This window comes from Dama dama, chromosome 26 (genome assembly GCF_033118175.1).
Source record: "Dama dama isolate Ldn47 chromosome 26, ASM3311817v1, whole genome shotgun sequence".
Taxonomy (NCBI): Eukaryota; Metazoa; Chordata; class Mammalia; order Artiodactyla; family Cervidae; genus Dama; species Dama dama.
The window spans coordinates 32,937,677-32,961,506 of NC_083706.1; the positions used below are offsets into that span (position 1 = coordinate 32,937,677).

At 37.0% G+C, this 23,830-nt stretch overlaps 1 pseudogene; it reads right to left on the reverse strand.

Annotated features, from left to right (window-relative positions):
- LOC133047069 (tigger transposable element-derived protein 1-like) overlaps nucleotides 1–13,391 on the reverse strand; it is a 128,255-nt pseudogene extending 114,864 nt beyond the window's left edge.
- Nucleotides 13,392–23,830: the final 10,439 nt, after the last annotated feature.

Below are 23,830 nucleotides of genomic sequence, written 5' to 3' on the forward strand. Positions count from 1 at the left end.
ATAGAACGAGACAAACCAATTAGAAAACTTTTAAAATAGTTCAACTTTGGGATTAAAATATGCACATTTAAATGTGTAACCAACAAGGATCAACTGCATAGCACAGGGAACTATACTTAATGTTTTGCAATAACATATAATGGAAAAGATTTTGAAAAAGAATATCTGAATAACTTTGAGTATACCTGAAACTAACACAACATTGTAAATAAACTATATTTTAATGAAAATTTAAAGATACAGTAGCTAAAGTAACTTGTAACAAGATAAGAAGGAAACATTTACTAGAAATTCACTCAAGTGGGAATAAATGTGGGTGATGGAGAGAGTGGTTTCAAGAATTCTTTCCAGGTTTCTGCTGTGAGCACTGTATGTCCATTGTTTATATGAAGAAAACTGTGAAAGAAATATTTTTGAAGGGTGGCATTGAGGGTTTGGTTTTTCACTTGTTGTATTTGCATATTTATGAGACATCCTAGTGATGAGATGAGATAGATATGTGTTCTAGAGTTTAGAAGATAATCTGGATGTAAAATATGTAATTAATCTGCATATTTATGGTATTTAAAGCTAGAGTAGTAGTGACTAACCTAAATAGAGGGTACAGAATGAGAAGGAAATGGCCTTATATGGGATCCCAAGTATTGAAAATTTGGCAATTTTTAAAGCAGTTAAGATAGGGTAAGTTGGTAAGAAAGCCTTCAAGAGAGAGTCCAGATAGTTGAGTAAAAAACTAGGACAGTTTCACATCTCTGATATCAGGTATAAAGTATGTCCAAAAAGAATGACAAACAATGCTGAATGACACTGAAAAATTCAGATATTTTAAATTACATGATAACTTCCAATGGCCTATTGACATTCATGCTTTATCCCTGCCCTCTTCTGATTTCCTCTTCAACCCTATCCAAATTCCAAAACAAAGTGTATCTTTTTTCCATTTTTTTGTTGTTTTGGGAAGGGATCTCCATTTTCCGAATAATTCATTTATAACTCTAGTTGTTGACTCATTAACTCAAAAATACATTAATCTTTATATCAACATCACTCATTATCAGAGAAATGCAAATCAAAATTACAATGAGGTACCATTACACACCAGTCAGGATGGCTGCTATCCAAAAGTCTACAAGCCATAAACACTGGAGAGGGTGTGGAGAAAAGGGAACCCCCTTACTCTGCTGGTGGGAATGCAAACTAGTACAGCCGCTATGGAAAACAGTGTGGAGATTTCTTAAAAAACTGGAAATAGAACTGCCATATGACCCAGAAATCCCACTTCTGGGCATACACCCTGAGGAAACCAGATCTGAAAGAGACACATGCACCCCAATGTTCATCTCAGCACTTGTTCATAATAGCCAGGACATGGAAGCAACCTAGATGCCCATCAGCAGACAAATGGATAAGAAAGCTGTGGTACATATACACCATGGAATATTACTCAGCCATTAAAAAGAATTCATTTGAATCAGTTCTAATGAGATGGATGAAACTGGAGCCCATTATACAGAGTGAAGTAAGCTAGAAAGATAAAGACTAATACAGTATACTAACGCATATATATGGAATTTAGAAAGATGGTAACGATAACCCTATATGAAAAACAGAAAAAGAGACACAGATGTACAGAACAGACTTTTGGACTCTGTGGGAGAAGGCGAGGGTAGGATGTTTCAAGAGAACAGCATCGAAACAAGTATACTATCAAGGGTGAAACAGATTACCAGCCCAGGTTGGATGCATGAGACAGGTGCTCGGGGCTGGTGCACTGGGAAGACCCAGAGGGATCGGGTGGAGAGGGAGGTGGGAGGGGGAATCGGGATGGGGAATACATGTAAATCCATGGTTTGATTCATGTCAATGTATGTCAAAAACCACTACAATATTGTAAAGTAATTAGCCTCCAACTAATAAAAATAAATGGAAAAGAATACATTAATCTTTTTCATTAAGAAAAGAAACACATCTGTACCACTTAATATTTCAAAGATACTTATACTTCAATACTTTTATTTGTTAACTGTTAAATCATCTAGTCCAATTTCTAGACCTAATTTACTGGAATCATCCTATAATCTATTTTTGCTTGCTTTCAAAAGCTATTTTGATGTCTCATCCTCATTTCTCACTGATAATTTGACCTTTATGTGTTAAAGTCTTATTATCATTTATACTTCCTATAGGTTTTGGCCCTAATCTCCTTTATGAACTTTTCCCACTTTTATTCCTCATGTCTTTTGTCTTTCAAAAATTGTCCAAATCTTTATCCCATTTATATCCACACTTAAGCTCTGCAAATATACACAGAAATGTATTTAATTTTTTCCGTTGTGTACCTATTATTCCAAAAGTTTGGGGAAATAACAGACACCAATTTGTATGCCCAGTCTTCTGTCTTGAACTAGATTGGATTTTCAAAGCCATTGGATTTGTGATGTGGGCTCTCAAAGTGGGCTTATTGATGTTAATAGGAAAGAGCAAGTGAGCTCCTGAAGATGTAGGGGATGGGTAAACATGGAAGTGGGTATTGATCAGGGAGGAAATTATGTGTTTCACAACATAGCCAGAAATAATTAGGCTTTTCTTTTGAGATTTTCAATCCCTTCACTCCTTAGGAAATTTCAGTTGCCTGGAGATTTGGATATTCCATATATATGTAAGCTTTGGACATGGTGTAAGTGTGGGACAGTCCTGTTAATAGGCTTCCAAAAAGCATGGTTAGTGATGATGCCATTTGTTACCCTAATATTTAAACACAGTGATCCTTATATTCTGCTGTCTTGAAAGACATGATTTGTAACAATTACAAGGCCCATAATCTATTGTGAAGATTGGTATTTCCAAATTGAACATCCTCTACAAATAAATTAGATTTTTTCTAAGTAAACTGCCCTAAATTAAAACTAATTTGCCATTTCTAAACCAAATTACAAAATATCCCTGAGATCATTTAGCTCAGCAAGACCTTATATTACACAGAAAAATCTTCCAGAAACTTTGAGAATCCCTTATGTACTTTTCCTCTAAATAATTTATTCAGTTCAGTTCAGTTTAGTCACTCAGTCGTGTCTAACTCTTTGAGACTCCATGGACTGCAGCACTCTAGGTTTTTCTGCCCATCACCAACTCCCAGGGCTTGCTCAAAGTCATGTCCATAGAGTCAGTGATGCCATCCAACCATCTCATCCTCTGTCGTCCCTTTCTCTTCTCGCCTTCAATCTTTCACAGCATCAGGGTCTTTTCCAATGAGATAGTTCTTTGAATCAAGTGGCCAAAGTATTAGCCACCTGATACTTTTAGATTCAACATCAGTCCTTCCAATGAATATTCAGGACTGACTTCCTTTAGGATTGACTGGTTTGATCTTGCAGTCCAAGGGACTCTCAAGAGCCTTCTCTAACACCAGTTTAAAAGCATCCATTCTTCAGGGCTCAGCCTTCTCTTTGGCCAAATTCTCACATCCATACATGACTACTGGAAAAGACCTTTGTTGGCAAAGTAATGTCTCTGCTTTTTAATATGCTGTCTCGGTTGGGCATAGATTTTCTTCTGAGGAGTAACCGTCTTTTAATTTCATGGCTGCAGTCACCATCTGCAGTGATTTTGGAGCCCCACAAAATAAAGTCTGTTACTGTTTCCATTGTTTCCCCACCTCATCTATTTGCCATGAAATTCTGGGACTGGATGCCACTAACTTGGTTTTTTGAATGCTGAGCTTTAAGCCAGCTTTTTCACTCTTTGCTTTCACTTTCATCAAGAGACTCTTTAGTTCCTCTTCACTTTCTGCTATAAGGATGGTTTCATCTGTGTATCTGAGGTTATTGATATTTCTCCCGGAAATCTTGATTCCAGCTTGTGCTTCATCCAGTCGCATTTCTCATGATGTACTCTGCATATAAGTTAAATAAGAAGGGTGGCATATACAGCCTTGACAAAATCTTTTCCCAATTTGGAACTAGTCTGTTGTTCCATGTCCGGTTCTAACTCTTGCTTCTTGACCTGCATGCAGATTTCTCAGGTAAGGTGGTCTGGTACTCCCTTTTCCTGATTAATTTTCCACATTTTATAAATGATTTTATGAATCACTTATAAAAAAGCTAAACAGGACATATGCTGTCACTGCTGCCTAAGGCACACTGGTGTTTACACTTCTTTATTTAGAAAAGTGCCTATTTATTCCTAACCTAGCCACTTGCCTAAAACTAGTCTTGTATCCATGACAAAACAATTCCCTGGATCTCAGGTTTTTTTTTAAATTTTAATACATTTTGGTACATAATTTTATCAATGATTTTTTTTAATCTCAGCAGTTATATCCACTGAAAGCATTTTATTGACATGGTTTCTTAACTTTTTTGCTCCCCTTAAAAGCTTTCATGGTATACCTTTTATGGTTTACTTCATACGTTTATATGCGACCAGGAACTAATGCACTGATATTTTGTCTGCTAATATTCATTGAGATCTTCCTTTATTACATAATCAATTAATTTTCTTGGAATGCTATTTGACTTTATTGTCAAATTCAGAGTATCTTATTCCAAAGCCCTTTGAATAAGAACATTACCTTAATCATCCATAGTGATTTGCACATTATAGGAAAACTTCTTCCTTCTAATGTGTACCAACCAAATGTTTATTTTAAGGACTACTTTTTTTCTTACTTCTTATGTGTTTCCCTATAACTCAGAGCTGGACATGTCCAAAATGCTTACAGTATTATTTCACTGAATATTCAATATCTTTCATAGGTCCCATGCAGGGTACTTTCTTTTTTGCCTATCCTGAAAGCAGGAAAACCCGATCGAGAATTGATGGAGACAAAAAAATGGGCTATTTGGCATATCCTTAGCCTCCTAGTCACTATTCAACTCACATGGGTGGTGTGTCATATATCAGCAGAAATGTAGTCAGTCTCACAGTATCAAACACAAGCATAAATTTTGTATTATAATGCATATTGCAATCCTACAGAGTAAGCAAAAAACAGTGGCACACAATTCACTTTACACAATGTCCTTGATTCTCAAAAACAAAGCTAAAGTATTTTTATCATGCACTTAAAAGAAACAGAACAAGCGACACCTGCACTTGGGTGTTTGTTCTGCTCTTTTCCTCATATCTACATCTGAGAGAGGCAGGTTCACATCCATAGTTTCTGGGTCAACTTCCATTGTGTTCACTGGTTGACTACATCTATAGCTATATGTTTATCTATCTAACTATTTCTTATTCCTGACCTTCATTTTATCTGATACTCTGCAAAAGGGATTACACAACATGGCTTATCCACAGATAAATCATTTTGGTTTCTTGCTCCTCCAGCTTTTCCCACAAGCTCTATCTTGCTTAAATCACACTGCCATGGAAACCGCTACACCACCACCTCTCCCTCCTTCTTCCTGACCCCCCAAATTTTCTGGGGATGGTAATTCATTTATAAAAAATGAAATAGAATAAAATCATCTGGCCATTTAAAAATTAATAGAATCCAGTAGGGTGACCCTAAGAGTCTGTGTCTTCATGGGAGGATGGGCGAAGAGGTTGCTTCCCATCAGCTCTGCAGTGTAGGTTCCTCAGATGAGAGCAAAAAAGTCAGTAATAATCACCATTACGGAATGACACTTCAAGCTCATGTATCTTCCAAACCTGTGGCTCCCAACCTTTCTAGCACCAGGGACCAGTTCCGTGGAAGACAATTGTTTCACAAACCGGAGGTGGGGGATCATTTCAGAATGATTCAAGCACATTATATTTATTGCACACTTTATTTCTATTATTATTACATCAGCTCCACCTCAGAGCATCAGGCTTGAGGATCCTTGTTCTAAACAATAAAAATCCTTCCCAGAGTCTGGTTGCAGTTTGGCTTCAAACAGAGAATCATTGTTAAAGGTTACCATATGCTTTTACGTCTTCTTCAGTATTTAAGGGTATTTTGGGATGCTGAGAAATGATATTCAAGCAGAAAATTGAGTGGGTGATTTTTGACATAGAACTTGGATGACACCTAAAATGTCAACCAGGCAGAGACGTAAGAAGAGTGAGAACATTCCAGGCAAAAGAAAAAAAAAAAAAAAAAAAAAGCCACTGTGAGCAGAGGAGGAAAAAACCAAGTAGTATTAGGAAGACTAAAAGAACGTCTAGCTGCAATGTAACTATATATGGGGGACTAATGGAAAATAAGGATAAAAACATTGCTGCCATGTCACAATGTATCTTATAGAGATTGTGTGTGTGTGTGTGTGTGTGTGTGTAATAAGAAGTCATTAAAGACTTGGTGAACAAGTGTCATGATCAGAGATGGGATTTTGACAGTTCTGACAACTGTCTTATGATGACTGGGCTAGGGAGAGGCTGGAGACAGTTCATAAGGTAAAATATTAGGGTTGCTAAAAGACTATGAGGTATAAAAAAGGATAATGTTTTGGAGAAAAAACATAATCAATTGATACTTTATTTCCCATAGATTTTTTGCCCTGTGAGTTTTCACCTATTGAATAAATGCCATGCACTGCTTCAGAGGGCAGACAGGTACTGCCTAGTTAGAACAAAGGGATCACTGCTCAACTTATTTCGAACAGAAATAAGTTTCTGATCCAGTTTAGATTTATTTGTGCTTTTGTTCATGTTCTCTGGGAATTGATTGGGCAGTTAGCCTGCAAAACATATTTTGGGTTTATATGCTCATCAGATTTCCTAAAGGTTTGTGTCTACCAGACATACTTTAGCAATTGTAGCCCTATGTATCTTTTCAAGAAGACTGTGATATTTCTCTTGTTTTTCTACTCCAAATCTGACATTTTCTTTTAAAGGAAGTTTGTATTGGCTCACTCTTACCTTGTTATTCAGAAACAGAGCTTCTGAGAGCTCTGCTCCCCAGAGAGCAATAGATCAATGTGGAAGCTCACATTTGTTTGAATGTATGTCAGGTAATCATACTACAGCCTCTGACTATTGACTGAGCAAAGAGAAAGCAAAATATCCTGATATTTTCCATTGGAATCACACATCCTCAGGATATTTTTGCAATACAGTGAAAGCGTGTATCTTTCACTTGTTTTCAAAAATCAGCTTGTTAATCTATGACCTGTAAAAATGAATCATGGTTTGGATGGTCATTAGACTTGTTAGGCTTTCTTTAGCATTGTGCTGCTTTATTTCTATGTTGTGATTTTCCCACGAGATGTTGCTCATCTCTATGCTGCCAGCTTCTCTAAATATGCTTTACTTAAATATTTTGATATATACTAACACTACTGTGTTCATGTTTACATATACCCAAAATGGAAAACTAAAAGATGACTAATAATAGACTATACAAAACAGAGCAGAATTAATAAAACATGAGATTTTGTACTCTTTTGGATTCCCAAGGCCAAGTTTAAAGGCTCAATTATCAGCCTATTGATTTTCCTTTGATATGAGATAATTATTAATAATATTTAACTAATACTTGACTAATGCCTTGTAACTTTTTAAAACACTTTCATATGCACTGTCGTATCCTCATGATAGCCCTTTGCAGTATATTCTATTTGTTTTCCCCTCCACTTATTGAAACCCCAGTGAGATTAAGTTACTTTTCCCGCTTATAATTAAAAATGCGGGGCTGGAACATTTTCTTCTCTCTGGCTGTATGTGAACTCATTCCCTGAAAGGCAACATCAGGTTGCATCTGGACCTCAGAGTATCTCATCCTTGACCTTAGAGGCATCACTTGTTCCCACACCTTTCTCTCATCAGCTGCCTCACAATCACATCTCCTGGTCACACAGGGGCTGTTCAGATGGGTAGCCAGAAAGAAGAAACATCTCTTTGCACATTTAAAAAAAAATCACAGGGAATCAGGAACATCATCTTCATGCACAGCATCCTGCCTGCTTATTTGTTACAGGAGTGAAAGCATCTCTTCAGCTTTTATGCAAAATGAAAGCATCATTATGAACACTAATTTAAATTAGAGTAGGCAGAGTAAATCTGTAAGAGACCAAAAAAAAATTAATCACCTGTGGCAACTGTCATTTGAAGTTATCCTTCCCTCATTCCACTCCAGCTCATCCACATGAACACAAAGAGAGATCACATTGTTTACTGGTATCAAACTACAGAAATTGGCTTGCCTTAGGCATCTCTCTAGCCCGGACTCCAAGCCGCCACAAATATCAATTTGGAATGCAGCTTCAGCACTGGTGGAAAAGCTGTCACCGGCAAGTCTGAAATACTGAGAGTGCTGAGCTACTGACATTGCTAAAGATGATCATGAAGACATTTATCCAGCCTCTCCTGCCCCCTCTTTGCCCAGCCCTTCAGAAGCTTATGTCAAGTGTGACAGGCTAGGTGATGAATGGGTAGGAAGTTGACAGGTGACGACAGGCGGCTGAGTAAGTGAAATTCTTCATCGTTAATTCTTGTGGTTTTACCTTTCTGACACAATGAACTGATATTAGAATGTGTGACTGAATAAACCACATTGAGAAAAGTCATTCACTACAACATAGAGTCCAGGATGGGAAGCCGTGCTCTCATTTCTGTCAAGCTTCTTGATTGCTGGATTTTTGAGATAGGCTCCATAATCAAGTGTGTGTTATTTAGAGTTTAGTGAGATGATTAGCTATGCCGTTTTTCTTGGGAACATATATCTAGAGAACTTCGCTTAAAATCATGAGTCAGAAAAATCCCTTTTCTCATAAATCTCTTCTAGACTAAAACAGAAGTTAGCTCATTGGAATTTTGATTCCTGAGTAAAAGAGAAGAGGTTTCATGGTGAGTACTTTGTTCTATTGATGCCCATGAAATGTGGGTGACTGCCTGACACATCCTAGTTCAAAGCAGTTGAAAATAATTTTAACTTTGTTTCAAGAGGCTTAAGAGTTATTGGATTGAGAGAAATTGGACTGAAACAAGTAATTTTTTTAAACACAAGCCATTAAACAGCCTAGAGACAATGAACTTTAAGGCCTGGAGCAGGTCATTTAGTATAGAGTGGTGCCTTCTCTGGAGGTGCTTTCTTCTTATATATACACTGAGAAACAGATGTTATTATTAGCTCCTGAATTTCCTTAGAGGTCTTTATATATTTGCAGTTAGCAACTAATGGCAAGGCATTTTTTTGCCTTTACCTCTAGATCACAATCAGGATCACTGCAGACATAGGAAATGGTAAGGTTGCAACCCCACTCTTTAAAGTGGGGAAGGAAATTTCATGATTCAAGTTCAAGAATATGAACTCCTATTCTTGGTAATATTTCATAATCTCTTTGAGACCCTAAGGAAAGTATATTTTTAAAGTCAGTAATAATGGAGTGGCGAGTAGAAGCAATTCCTACATTTTTTTTCCTGCTTTTTAAACACAGGTTTATGATTGCAGGTACTTTTTATTTGAATATTTCCATTCTATTTGAAATATATTTTTTCATTATTAATAATGCCCTAGGAAAATCAACATTTAATTCTTTTCTTTTTTCCTGATATGACACAGTGACTTAGTCACTTGCTGATTCTTTTTGCTCTAAGATATTTTACTTTTCTGTAATGTCTTAAATGTGTTATCACATTAATATTTATCAGCTCTCTATATTATGTTCCCTTTTGCTACTATTTAAAATAAAATAATATATTAAAGTAAATGGGTATAAGATCATTTCACAAAAATCTACTGCATTTTTATATACCATGACCAGTCAATTAGAAAATAACAATTTTTTAAAGTATCATGCATTGACAAAAGGATCAGCAATAAAAAATAAAGTAACTAGGAATAAATCTAACCAAAAATGTACAAGTCCTATATACAGAAAAACATAAACTCTTATTGGAAGTTTTTAAAGGGGGCCTAATTAGCTGGAGTGATATACTGTTTATGGATGGGAAGATTCAAATCACAAAGATGTTTCTTCTCCCCACCCTGAATTGTAGATTCCATATAGTTCTGACCAAAACTCTAACAGGTATAAACAATAAACTTGACACATTAATTCAAAAATTTATGAAAGAATGGCTAAGAATAGCCTCAAAACTTCAAAAGAAATTTCTAAAGAAGTAAACTACTCAGGGCAATTACCCTCACAAATACTATGCCTTATTATAAAGCTATAGCAATGAAGACAAGGCAAGAACAACCCAAAATAGAAAGCCCAAAATAAGTCCATGTATTTATAGAGACTTACTGAATGTCAAAGATGGCATTGCAGCTCAGGGGGAACAAGATAAGACTTTCAGCATGTAGAGCTAGGACAACTGGCTACCCATATGGGAAATAAGTCAGATCCCTGCCTTATACCATGTATAAAACACCTGTTTCTTATTAAAGAATGGGCTGTGGAAGCCAAAGTTTTACAAAATTAAGGGGCAAAAGAGAAGCTGTTTTTATACTCTCAGGGAATACATTCTTAAAATTAAGGAATTCTGTTCTCAAAAGATCATGAAAAATAAAGTAATTGGTGGATGATATGGGTAACATATAAACAATAGAAGATCTGATTCAGGAACCACAAGGAACTACCACTGCTCAACAAAAAAGACAACCATCCTAACAGGAGAGTGAGCAACAAACTTGAATAGACATTTTGCAGAAAACACAAAAGGTACATTAAAAAAAAAAAAAAAAAAAAAAAAACAGGAAAAGATACTAAGCCGCAATGTCTAGTAGAAGAACGTGAATTAAAACCACAACTTAATTTTAACAGATCTTCATTTAGATTGCAAAGATTAAGAAGTATGATAATTCCAAGTTGTTGAGGATGTGGTGAGAATATAAACTGAGACAACCATTTTGACATTATCTCATAAATCTGAACATTTGCATATCCTGATTCAGCAATTCCACATTTATGTACATATCCTCAGATTTCAACTCATTACACCAAGAAATATGCAGAAATATATTCACTGTAGCAATTTCCGTAATACCAAAAAGGGAAAACAATCTGAATGTCCTTCTATAAGATAATGGATAAATAAATCCCATCATATTCACCAAATGAGCTATTACAGAGAAATCACAATAAACTGTATCTGTATAAAATAATACAAGTGAAATTTGGATACATAGTGATGAATGAAAAAGGCATTTACAAATTAAAAACATATGATGCATTTTTATAAACATCCAAAACAAGCGTGACTAAATAATATTTTTGTGCATATATATATGCACATGCAGGAGAACATCATATAACAGGAAAAAGACAAATGTGAAGTTGAGGATGGCAGATCCCTTTGGTGGGTAATCAAGGGGCTGAGATGGTATGGTACGGAGCACATAGGTGGCTATAACAATATTGGTCATGTTCAACATTTTTGGTCTGTGGATAGGTTCATTTTAGGATTGCATCATCTTTGGTATGCACATAATTTGCATAGTTTTTAAATGAAGGGAGAGAAGAACAAAAGGGGAGAGAAATCTGACAAAGACCATGACAGGTCTACCTTGGAAATATTAAGCGTTTGGTTCCAAACCACTGCAGTAAAAGTGAATATTGCCAAGTGTCACAATTTTGGGCTTCCCAATGCATGTAAACATTATTTTTACATTATACAGTAGCCCATTAAGTATGCAATAGCATTGTGTCTAAAAAAAGTGTATATACCTTAACTTGAAAATGTTTTATTGTGAAAAAATGTCTACCATCATCTGAGCCTTTGGTGAGTTGTAATCTTTTTGCTGGAGGAGGGTCTTGCCTGGATATTGATGACCGCTGCTGATGAGGTCGGTGGTTGCTGAAGGCTGGGGTTGGTGTGGCAATTTCTTAAAATAAGACAGGAATGAAGGTTGCCACATCAATTGACTCTTCCTTTCATGAACAATTTCTCTGTAGAATGCAATGTTGTTTGACACCATTTTACCCACAATAGAACTTTCAAAACTGGAATCAATCCTCTCAAATCCTGCTGCTGCTTTATGAATTAAGTTTATGTAATATTCTAAGTCCTTTGTGGTCATTTCTACAAACTTCACAGCACCTTCACCAGGAGATTCTGTCTCAAGAAACCATGTTCTTTGCTCATCCGTAAGAAGCAACTACTCATCTGTTTAATTTTTATCATGTGATTGCAGCAATTCAGTCACATCTTCAGGCCCCACTTCTAATTCTACTTCTCTTACTATTTCCACCACATCCGCAGTTACTTCTTCCAAGGAGGTCTTGAACCCCTCATAGTCATCTACGAGGGTTGGAATCAACTTTTTCCAAACTCCTGTTCATGTTGATATTTGGACCTCTTTCCATGATTCATGGTTATTTTTAATGGCATCTAGAATGGTGAATCCTTTCCAGAGGTTTTTAGTAAACTTTACCCAGATATGTCTGAGGAATCACTATTTATGGCAGCTATAGCCTTTTGAAATGCATTTCTCAAATAATATGCTTGAAAGTTGAAACTTCTCCATGATCCGTGGGCTACAGAATGACACTGTGTTAGAAGGTATGACAACAACATAATCTCATTGTACATCTCCATTAGAGCTCTTGGCTGACCAAGTGAATTGTCAATAAGCAGTAATGTTTTGAAAGAAATCTTTCTTCTGAGCAGTAGGTCTCACCAGCGGGCCTAAAATTTTCAGTAAACCATGTTGTAAACAGATGTGCTGTCATCCAGGTTTCGTGGTTCCATTTATAGAGCACAGGAAGAGTACATTTTGCTTAGTTCTTAAGAGTTCCAGTATTTTCAAAATGATAAATGAGCATTGGCTTCAACTTCAAGTCACCAGCTGTATTCGTTGCTAACAATAGATGAGCCTGTCATTTGAGCTTTGAAGCCAAGCCTTAACTTCTCCTCTCTAGCTATGAAAGTCCTAGATGGCATCTTCTTCCAATATAAGGCTGTGTCATCAACGCTGAAAATCTGTTGTGTTGTGTAGCCACTTACCTTAATCATCCGAACTGGATCTGGGTAACTTGCTGTAGCTTCTGCATTAGCACTTGCTGCTTCACCTTCCACTTTTACATTACGGAGATGGCTTCTTTCCTTCAACTTCATAAACCAATCTCTGTTAGCATCAAACTTTTCTTCTGCAGCTTCTGCACCTCTCTCAGCCTTCACAGAGAGTTAAAGAGAGTCAGAGCCTTGCTCTGGATTAGGTTTTGGCTTAAGGGAATGTTGTGGCTGGTTTGATCTTCTACCCAGACCACCAAAACTTTCTCCATATCAGCAGTAAGGATATTTCGCTTCCTTATCACCATGTTCACTGGAGTAGCACTTTTAATTTCCTGCAAGAACTTCTCCTTTGCATTCACAACTTGGCTAACTGTTTGGCACAAGAGGCCTAGCTTTGGGCCTATCTCAGCTTTTGACATGTCTTCCTCACTAAGCTTGATCATTTCTAGCTTTTGGTTTAAAGTGAGAGATGTGTGACTCTTCCTTTCACTTGAACACTTAAAGGCCATTTTAAAGCTATTAATTGGCCTAATATTTGTGCCTTAGGGGATAGGGAGGCCAGAGGAGAGGTGCAAAGACAGGAAACACACATTGGTGGAGCAGTCAGAACACACACAACATTTACCAGTCAAGTTCCCTGTCTTACCTGGGAGCGTCTGTTGGCACCCAAACAATTACAAGTGCAACATCAAAGACCATAAATCACAGGTTTTAATAAAAAATAATAACAAAAAAGTTTGGAATACTGTGAGAATTACCAAAATGTGACACTCAGACATGAAGTGAGCAAATGCTGTTGCCAAAATGGTGCTGATAGACTTGCTCCAAGCAGGCTTGCCACAAGCCTTCAATTTGTTAAAAAGAAACAAAAACAGTATCTGCAAAGCATAATAAAGTGCAGCAAAAGTACGCCCATCCTATTACTGAGTTGTCTGTCTTCCTTGTATTGTCTCAGTTTTTGCTTCCTGCACCTGGGGGCTCTGCTGTTGGGACAGGGGCTTCTGTCCAAATCTCCCCAGAGTAAGGGTTGCTCTTCAGAAATCATAACAAGAAAGACCCTGAAGGCCACCTCAAGTGACGGCTCCCACGCCTCCGGGGTGGGTCGGCTCATATCCACGGAGGCTCTGGGCCTCTGCGCACAGTGCACCAGGTCTCCCCAGGCAGCTGCCAAGGCGAGGCAGTGCACACAGCGGTGAAAGTCCAGCTGGACAAGATCCCAAAACACGCATGCCAGGGTGAGGAGGGGCCCCGGCGACCACCAGTCTCCAACGCTGGGCTGCACAGGGTCTACTGGGATCTACATCATGTTTTCTATTTAAGGGCTCCTGTGATGTTCCTCCTTGAAAAGTAGAATTTGAAATAACTTTGATTCTTATGAATGTACATTCTTTTTTAATTTCAAACTTTTAAAACAGTTTTCTGTTTTTCTTATCTTTTTGAACCATTTTTTTTTTGTTTGTTTGAATCATCTTTTTGAGCAAACTATATTTTGTAACATACATGGTCCAATAAATATATTATAGTATTTGTCATGATGCTGAGACATTTTTACATACCTTTACAAGCCAAATCCTTTGTACTTGCTGGGGTTTTGTTTCTACTTATTTTTTCATCATCTAAAACTACTTCCTATGTTGTGATTTTCAATTTATATCCAATTTTTTATTGTCCCTCTGTTGAGGCAAAATTCTTGTTCTATCCATTTTAAATGATAAGAAATAGATTTAAAGCACTACCCACATTTTATACTTTCTTGAGTTGTGGAAATATTTTATGATTCTCTTTATTCAATAAATCCTTATTCCTGACTTCATACACAAGTTGTACATCTTACAGTTTAGTCAAGAAAATTAATGGCTCAAAACCTCAAGTTACTCATCTAGAAAATGACATTAACTATCTATAGAGTTTCTGTAAGTCTTAAATGAGATAATACATTCTCAGTACTTAAGAAATGTCACAGTGAGCCTTCAAAAAGAGCACTTACTCCTTTTATTCCAGACTCTGAGGATGCTTTACAGACAGCAAGAATGCCTTCTCTCAGTTTACTTTAGAAAGTTTGGAAATAATTTTGGCGCATCCTGCATAGGTTTGGTAATACTAAGAAAGATCAGGCATTGTCTGCTCTCAGGGAAATCTCAAACTACAAAAAAGAGAGAATATACATTCTAACAAATAATAATTCCATATGATGTGTACTTGATTAAAATATGTAGCACAAAGAGGAGTACAGGAGAATAAGTGGTTCATCACTTTTGGGGGAGAGGGAAGTTGGGAATATTATAAGCCACTTACCATGAGCAAATTGAGAAGAATGAATATAGGTTTCCCAGCTCTCAAGAGGTAGAGAGGGATAGAAAATTCCAGGTAAAGAAGCATCATATGGAAAGTGTATATATAAAACCATATAGCATAAAGATTTTCATATGATATAGAGTATTATAATATTACAATAAAACTTTAGGACTAGAAAGTAACTCAGCTGGTAAAGAATCCATCTTTAATGCAGGAGACCCCAGTTCAATTCCTGGATTGGGAAGATGCCCTGGAGAAGGGATAGGTTAGCCACTCCAGTATTCTTGGGCTTCCCTGGTGTCTCAACTGGTAAAGAATACATCTGCAATGCGGGAGACCCAGGTTCAATCCCTGGGTTGGGAAGATCCCCTGGAGGAGGGCATGGCAACCCACTCCAGTATTCTTGCCTGGAGAATCCCCAAGGACAGAGAAGCCTGGTGGGCTACATTTCATGTGGTCATAATGAGTCAGACACAACTGAGAGTCTAAGCATAGCACAGCATAGATAAATATATGTAATCAAATAATTTTAGGGTAGGAGTGTCCAGCTATGTGTATTTTTTATTTTATCAAAAATTTAGGTTGTATAGATTTCAAATATTAATAAAGCCGTTTCATTTGTTTGCCATGCATTTTTATTTATGTAAGCCTTTTTGTGAGAGTGAAAGTGGCATAAAGATATATGTGCTGACAGTAAAAAATATAAAACTGTACAGAAGAGTATAAAGTATAAAATTAAGGTCACCTTTCACCATCGTAGCTCCACTCCGAAATATTAATCTCTGTTAGGAATTTTTCATGCAGGCTCCTAGAGCTATTCAATGAATATGAATGTTTGTATTAGAATTCACCCACTAGCAGTTTGAAGCAAATCATTTTTGGTTTTGTTTGGGCAATATGGTACTTTAAAATTTTAAAAACTAAATTTGAATTCATTTAAGTGTGAAATTCACCCTCCCTCTTACCACTGCTTCCAAATTTTTTTACTTAGCTACAACAGATATTGACAACACTTGCCTGATCTTTGAGGGACAGCAGTTGAATTGTGACCCTTGAGGCAAACATGTAAGATTAGAGTTTGAATGTGTGTGTGTGTGTGTGTGTGTATGTGTGTGTGTTTTATGTATAAACAATGTTACCCTTGCTATATTCCACCTTGCTGTTTTTCTTAATAAATGTGTAAAGAACAATTTTCATACCAGTACTTAAGAATTTGAGCATAATAATTTACCTTATGCTTTTAAAATAATTGCATGGTATCCTATTTTAAGAATATATCATCATCTATTATTTATCATTATCCCTGAATAATAAACATTATTTTCTTTTTCCTTATTATTAAAACAATGTTGGAAGCAAGATTCTGTACAAATACATTCAGGCATTCATGTGAAAGCATTTGTAGATAAGTGCGTAGAGATAGATTTAATTCGAGCTTTGTGATGTTAACAATTTATCTCTTTGATGTATTTTAACTTATGGTAAAGAGAAGCATGAAGGCAAATGGAAGTCAAGAGAAAGGATTATTAATGAAAAGGAAATGTCTCGACCTCACAAGGCCAGGGTTCTTGGGCAAATATAGATCGAGCTGAGATTTGAAGTCAAATAAGTATCTTCTTCTAGTTCATTACTGTCCAGATCCCAGTACCACCTGATGACAGATTGTGGTCTTGCCAACTTGGATATGCATCCAGCTAGATGCATGTTGGATGGCAAGTCCATTGCACATGACCCACCTGTCTTTTGTCTCTGAGCCTAGGGGATGACCACAACTCAGAGAAGATGGGGCAAACAAACAGATCAAAGAGTGTCAGGCCACTTGGGCCCAGTGGAGTTTGCTATCTACTTCTGAAGCAAAATAGCTCTCCCTACTAATAAAGAGATGATGTGCCTCTTTTTACTTTGGGAGTTAACAATAAGCTGTTTTCAAAAAGTTTGTAGCAATTTGGGGTTAACCAAACGCTCTCAGCAATATTTGGTGTTAATTGACATTTACCCATCTGACAAGAGTGAGATTTCCCTAATTGTTCAAAAATGTTTAAATGTTAAATATGAATAAAGTCAGAGCGAGCTCCAGGAGTTGCTGATGGATAGGGAAGCCTGGCGTGCTGCAGTCCATGGGATCTCAGAGTCGGACACAACTGAGCAACTGAACTGAGCTGATGAATAAAGTTGAGATTCCTTTTCTGACCACTATTTTTACCTCTACCTTTTATACACATAAATTACACACTTCAAGGAAGTTAATAATAACATTTATCAAAGCAAATATAGCTATTATTTATTGAGCACTTACTCCATGCTGGGTGCTACAGTAAATCTGTTGCTTGGATTATTTCATCTAATCTACAAAGCAGCATGAATTGTGTACCAATTTTATCCCTATTGTTGAAAAAAAGAGATGCTTTAGAGGGAAATAAGTTTGCATGAGTAATCGACTCAGTGTCTCTGCCCTTTTTAATCTTGATATTCTTCCCCTCATAGCTTGTCTTGTTGAAAAAAAAATTATTCATATTCTCTCTTAAATGTGGAAAGGTAGTCACTATTATATTTGTTGTGCAATGCTCTCCTTTTTCGACACTTTTTTTGTTGTTTTTAGTTTTTCATTGTATTTATTTATTCTGCAGATGATTTAAACCTGTAGCTATATTAGAACCCCATGGTGAATCCTGGCTCACAAAGGTAGGCATGCAAGACATTTTCACTAGAAATGGGCCTCATTATCTGTAGCTATTGGGCCCCATTGGCCCTATGACAGCTGATTGTATGGACAAGGACTGAGACTGGGACATTCGGATTTTCTCTCCTGAAATTATAAATTTCAAATGAAAAAACTGGAAATTGTTGCAGCTGAGTCCTGTGAATGACAATCTCTAAAATTTTCAAATCCTTTAGTCCTTCAACCCAGCTACTAAGCTTTTCCATAAGTTAAAAGTTATCCCCAAATATCTTGTTTTTGGTTTAAACACAGTATATGAGTCAACTTTGTATTGTTCATTACTCAAAGAATATAAAGGGATACATTAACCACATTTATAAATCAGTTTTTTTCTTTGAGAGGGTTTATTTACTTACCTAAATTGTGTTGGGGCTCTTTCATTTGCTTATTTTAATTTTTAGCATGCTTTGCTTTATTTCTTTAATCTGTGATCTGTTTTAAATATTATTTCCTGTAAGGAAATTTATATTGTTTCTTGGCTACTGAGTTTTCCCTATACTGCAACAAATATCCAAAATTTCTTTCCTTACTGAAACATCATCTTATTAGACTACAAATTCCCATATATGTTTGGTGGCCTTCATTTCTAAAAATTTCAATTTATTTTTCTGGTTATTTCTTCATTCATACCATATTGCTTGTAATGACATAAGCTTATACATTTTTATGCCTGGCAATATCTTACCTAAATCTCTTGTATCCTATCTTTTTCTTTCAGTTTTTCTCATCAGTTTATTTTTTCTAAATTAAATACAAGAATTATCTCCAAAGAGAGTTAAATATAAATAAATACATAAATGCACAATAAATAAATAGGAGTTCACTGACATCTTCACAGAACTGAGACTCAATATCCATAGAATAGTTCATTGTGTTTGACTTTTAAGGAAATCTTTTGCATGTTTTATCATTTTCTAAAATGTAGGTTCAGTTACTTTTACTATTTTCCTGTACTTATTATAGAGAATAGTCAAGTAAATATGCATCTACTTGCCCAGTTTTGACCAGATACGTGACATCAATTTTTACCCTTTGTATATTTTATCGAGCCTAGTTCTTGCTTCTCCATGATTGTATATGTTTAAACACTAAGTCTGGTTTACTGATTATCATTAACATAATATGATTAGTGAAAGTGAAAGTGAAAGTGATAGTCACTTGGTCAAGCCCTCCAGGCTCTTCTGTCCATGGAATTCTCAAGGCAAGAATACTGGAGTGGGTTGCCATTTCCTCCTCCAAAGGATCTTTCCAACCCAGGTATTGAACATGGGTCTCCTGCATTACCAGCATATTCTTTACTGTCTGAGCCACCAGGGAAACCCTAATAAGATTTAGGTTACCTTCTTTTACTGGCCCAGCTTATGTCTCCTTTTTATATATCAGTATTTTTAAAGCTACCATGATTGTCTCTGTAAAGGCCTTTAGAGACATTGTACAAAAAACCTTGTAGAATGACATGGAAAACAAACTTCAGGCTATCAAAAGCTAAAAGGGAGGGAGGAGGGAGAAATATGAGTATGGGATTAATAGACACAAACTTCTATACATAAACGCCATTTCACCCCTCCTACCGTCTTGTTCAGGAAGCAACAGTTAGAACTGGACATGGAACAACAGACTGGTTCCAAATAGGAAAAGGAGTACATCAAGGCTGTATATTGTCACCCTGCTTATTTAACTTTTTTGCAGAGTACATCATGAGAAATGCTGGGCTGGATGAAGCACAAGCTGGAATCAAGGTTGTCGGGAGAAATATCAATAACTTCAGATATGCAGATGACACTACCCTTATGGCAGAAAGTGAAGAACTAAAGAGCCTCCTGATGAAAGTGAAAGAGGAGAGTGAAAAAGTTGACTTTTTTTTTTTTTTTTTTGTCTTTCTCATGAATTTTATTTGAGCATGTAAAATAGAGGTGCATTTCATAAAAATATACTTTTATGTTCATGTACATTGGCTTTACAACTGTTTTTTTAAATAAATTCATAAATACACATTGTTTGCGTTTCTCAGTTTTAATTTCTAGTGGGGTAAGTATTGATAGGTACAACCTAAATAAACAAATATTTTTAGAGTCCTCAATAATTTTAAAGAGTGTAGCCAGAGACCATAAAGTCTGAGAACTTTAAGCCAATTAATGCATCCAAATGTCTGATCAATTTAGGTGGCTTTAGGGATGAACATGTGACCCGGATAGAACAAAAGTTAAGAAGATGTTCTAAGACCTTTGGAAGAGCAAAAAATTAACTTTATCACCCAGAAGGGCTTCCAGGGGGCGGGTGTCTACTATGGGCCCTTCAAGGGAAGAGCAGACAGGAGCTTGGGTGCTCCACACAGCCACGTCCAAAAGCGAAGTGCTTGAGGATACTGTTTGAAATGCTAGCTCGACATTCAGAAAACTAAGATCATGGCATCCAGTCCCATTACTTCATGGCAAATAGATGGGGACACAGTGGAAACAGTGGCTGACTTTATTTTTCTGGGCTCCAAACTCACTGCAGATGGTGATTGCAGCCATTAAATTAAAAGATGCTTACTGCTTGGAAGGAAAGTTATGACCAACCTATTCAGCATATTAGAAAGCAGAGACATTACTTTGTCAACAAAGGTCCGTCTAGTCAAGGTTATGGTTTTTCCGGTAGTCATGTATAGATGTGAGAGTTGGACTATAAAGAAAGCTGAGCAGAGAAGAATTGATGCTTTTGAACTGTGGTGTTGGAGAAGACTCTTGAGAGTCCCTTGGACTGCAAGGAGATCCAACCAGTCCATCCTAAAGGAGATCAGTCCCGGGTGTTCATTGGTAGGACTGATGCTGAAGCTGAAACTCCAATACTTTGGCCACCTGATTCGAAGAGTTGACTCATTTGAAAAGCCCCTGATGTTGGGAAAGATTGAGGGCAGGAGGAGAAGGGGATGACAGAGGATGAGATGGTTGAATGGCATCACCGACTCAATGGACTTGGGTTTGGGTGGACTCTGGGAGTTGGTGATGGACAGGGAGGCCTGGCGTGCTGCGGTTCATGGGGTTGCAAAGAGCCATACACAGCTGAGTGACTGAAATGCACTGAACCGTCTTGTTGAGGCATAAAAAAAGCAAGAGAATTGCAGAAAACATCTACTTCTTTTTCATTGACTACATTAAAGACTTTGGTTTGTGGATCACAAAAAACTGAAAAATTCTTAAAGAGATGGGAATACCAGACCACCATACCTACCTCCTAAGAAACCTGTATGAGCTCAAGAAGCAACAGTTAGAACTGGATATGGAACGACAGACTGGTTCCAAATCAGGAAAGGAGTACGTCAAGGCCATATATTGTCACCTTGCTTATTTAAGTTATATGCAGAATACAACAAGTGAAATGCCAGATTTGATGAAGCACAAGCTGGAATCAAGATTTCAGGGAGAGATATCAATAACCTCAGCGGCAGACCTGGTTCAATCCCTGGGATTGGGAAGGGATTGGGAAGATCCCCTGGAGAAGGGAAAGGCTACCTACTTCAGTATTCTGGCCTGGAGAATTCCATGGAATGTATAGTTCATGGAGTCACAAAGAGTCGGATACCACTGACTAACTTTCACTTCACTTAATCACATATATGCAGATGACACCCCCCTTATGGCAGAAAGTGAAGAGGAACTGAAGAGCCTCTTGACGAAAGTGAAAGAGGAGAGTGAAAAAGTTGGCTTAAAACTCAACATTCAAAAAACCAAGATCATGGCATCCCATCACATCACTTTATGGCAAATAGATGGGGAAATGATGGAAACACTGACAGACTATTTTCTTGGCCTCCAAAATCACTGCAGATGGTGACCGCAGCCCTGAAATTAAAAGACTTGCTCCTTGGAATAAAAGCTATGACAATCCTAGATAGCATATTAGAAAGCAGAGACATTGCTTTGCCGACAAAGGTCCATCTAGTCAACGCTACGGTTTTTCCAGTAGTCATGTATGGAAGTGAGAGCTGGACTGTAAAGAAAGCTGAGCTCTGAAGAACTGAAGCTTTTGAGCTATGGTGCTGGAAAAGACTCTTGAGAGCCCCTTGGTCTGCAAGGAGATCAAACCAATCAATCCTAAAGGAAATCAGTCCTAAATATTCACTGGAAGGACTGATGTTGAAGCTGAAGCTTCAATACTTTGGCCACATATTGGGAAGAACTGACTCATTTGAAAAGACCCTGATGCTGTGAAAGATTGACGGCAGGAGGAGAAGGGGACGACAGAGGATGAGATGGTTGGATGACATCATCGACTCGATGGACATGAGTTTGAGAAAGCTCTGGGAAATGGTTATGGGACAGGGAAGCCTTGTGTGCTGCAGTCCATGGGGTTGCAAAGAGTTGAACATTACTGAGTGACTGATCTTAACTGAGTTGAACTATACATAAAATAGGTAAACAACAAGGATTCACTGTACAGCGCAGGGATTCAACATCTTATAATAGCCTATAATGGAAAATAATCTGAAATCACTGAATCCCTTTGTTGTACACTTGAAACTAGCACAATATTGTAAACCAACTATACTTCAATGAAGAAAAGAAAAAAAATCCTGTGGACTGCCTTGTCATATTCAAAATAACTCGTTTCATTTCTTTCTTCCCCATTCATTTAGAATGGGTATGTTTTTATGGTGTAGTTTTCCATCTGCTGATACACCATCTTATAAAATTTGCATGGTTATATTTAATATAAAAGCATGTAACACACGATAAAGTACTCCTGAATTTTAGGTGAAAAGCCCATAAACTATCTCACCTCTTTCAGATTATGATATGATTTTTCCATAAGGTTTATTTAATCATTTTGTTCTTTCTAGAAATTAAACTCTTCTGGCTTGTTTAGTATTAAAAATGAGTGAAATGGGGAATGACTGGAGTGACACATAATTTTTAGAGAAAGCTAATCCATATAAGAAAATAAAAGAATGTGTTTCCTTATATAGGATGAGGTATTTACTCTAAGGCATAAGAGCTAGAAAATAGTTTACTTTGGAGCCAAGAGCACCATTTGGATAAAGGATTCTTGGGGGCTTCAAGACTGCAGAAAGTCATTAGGCAGCCAACTTTTTAGAGATTTTGCTACGAAGAACTTGTACTATCAGAAGATCATAAGCTAACCATAGGGAGGAGGTTATGCAGCTTTTGAAATGCAGCCTTTGAAAAGGATAATGAAGATCTTTTAAAGCAAGGTTCGCAAACAGGTCGACATTAGTGACAAAGCAAGACAGCTTGCTGAATAATGTACAGTTCTGTTGTATTACATAAGCATTCATGTGCGTGTGTGGGCGCGTGCACACACACACACACAATTTACTTATCTAGTGGGATGGGCTTCTTAAAAATTTAAAAATTTTACACATTGTTCAAATGACTTTGACCACGAAATCCTTTACAATCTGATTTGCTTTACATTCTCACAGGACTTTGATCCTCTATCCATTTTAGTATCTGTTTCATGTTTCAGAATTGTCTTTTAAAGTTTCTGGCTCCTCCATGGGCCATTATCTCTGAGGACAGATTGCTATATCACTTCAGCACTTAGAGGAGAATCTGAAATTCTAAAACTCTAGACACTACAATTTTTAAATTCTTCATAAGGCAGCCTTTAAGGTCACTTGAAATGTTTATTTCAGAACATGTTAGACTTAGAGCCATAGTGATCTTCCTGCTACTTTAAAGCTAATATTGCTTGATTTCTTCTTGTAATGATGCTGCTTAAAATTATGAGATATGGTATCAGTCTTCTAATCACATTGTTGAGAACCTCCCTCTTAAAGGAATGGTTTGAGCTACAGATACTCTATACCCTAAAAGGTACTATGACATGACTTAAAGTTATCTTTCTAGATACATGTGATATTCACATATTACCTAGGTACTAGGTATTAGGGCTTCCCTGGTGGCTCAGAGGTTAAAGCGTCTGCCTGGA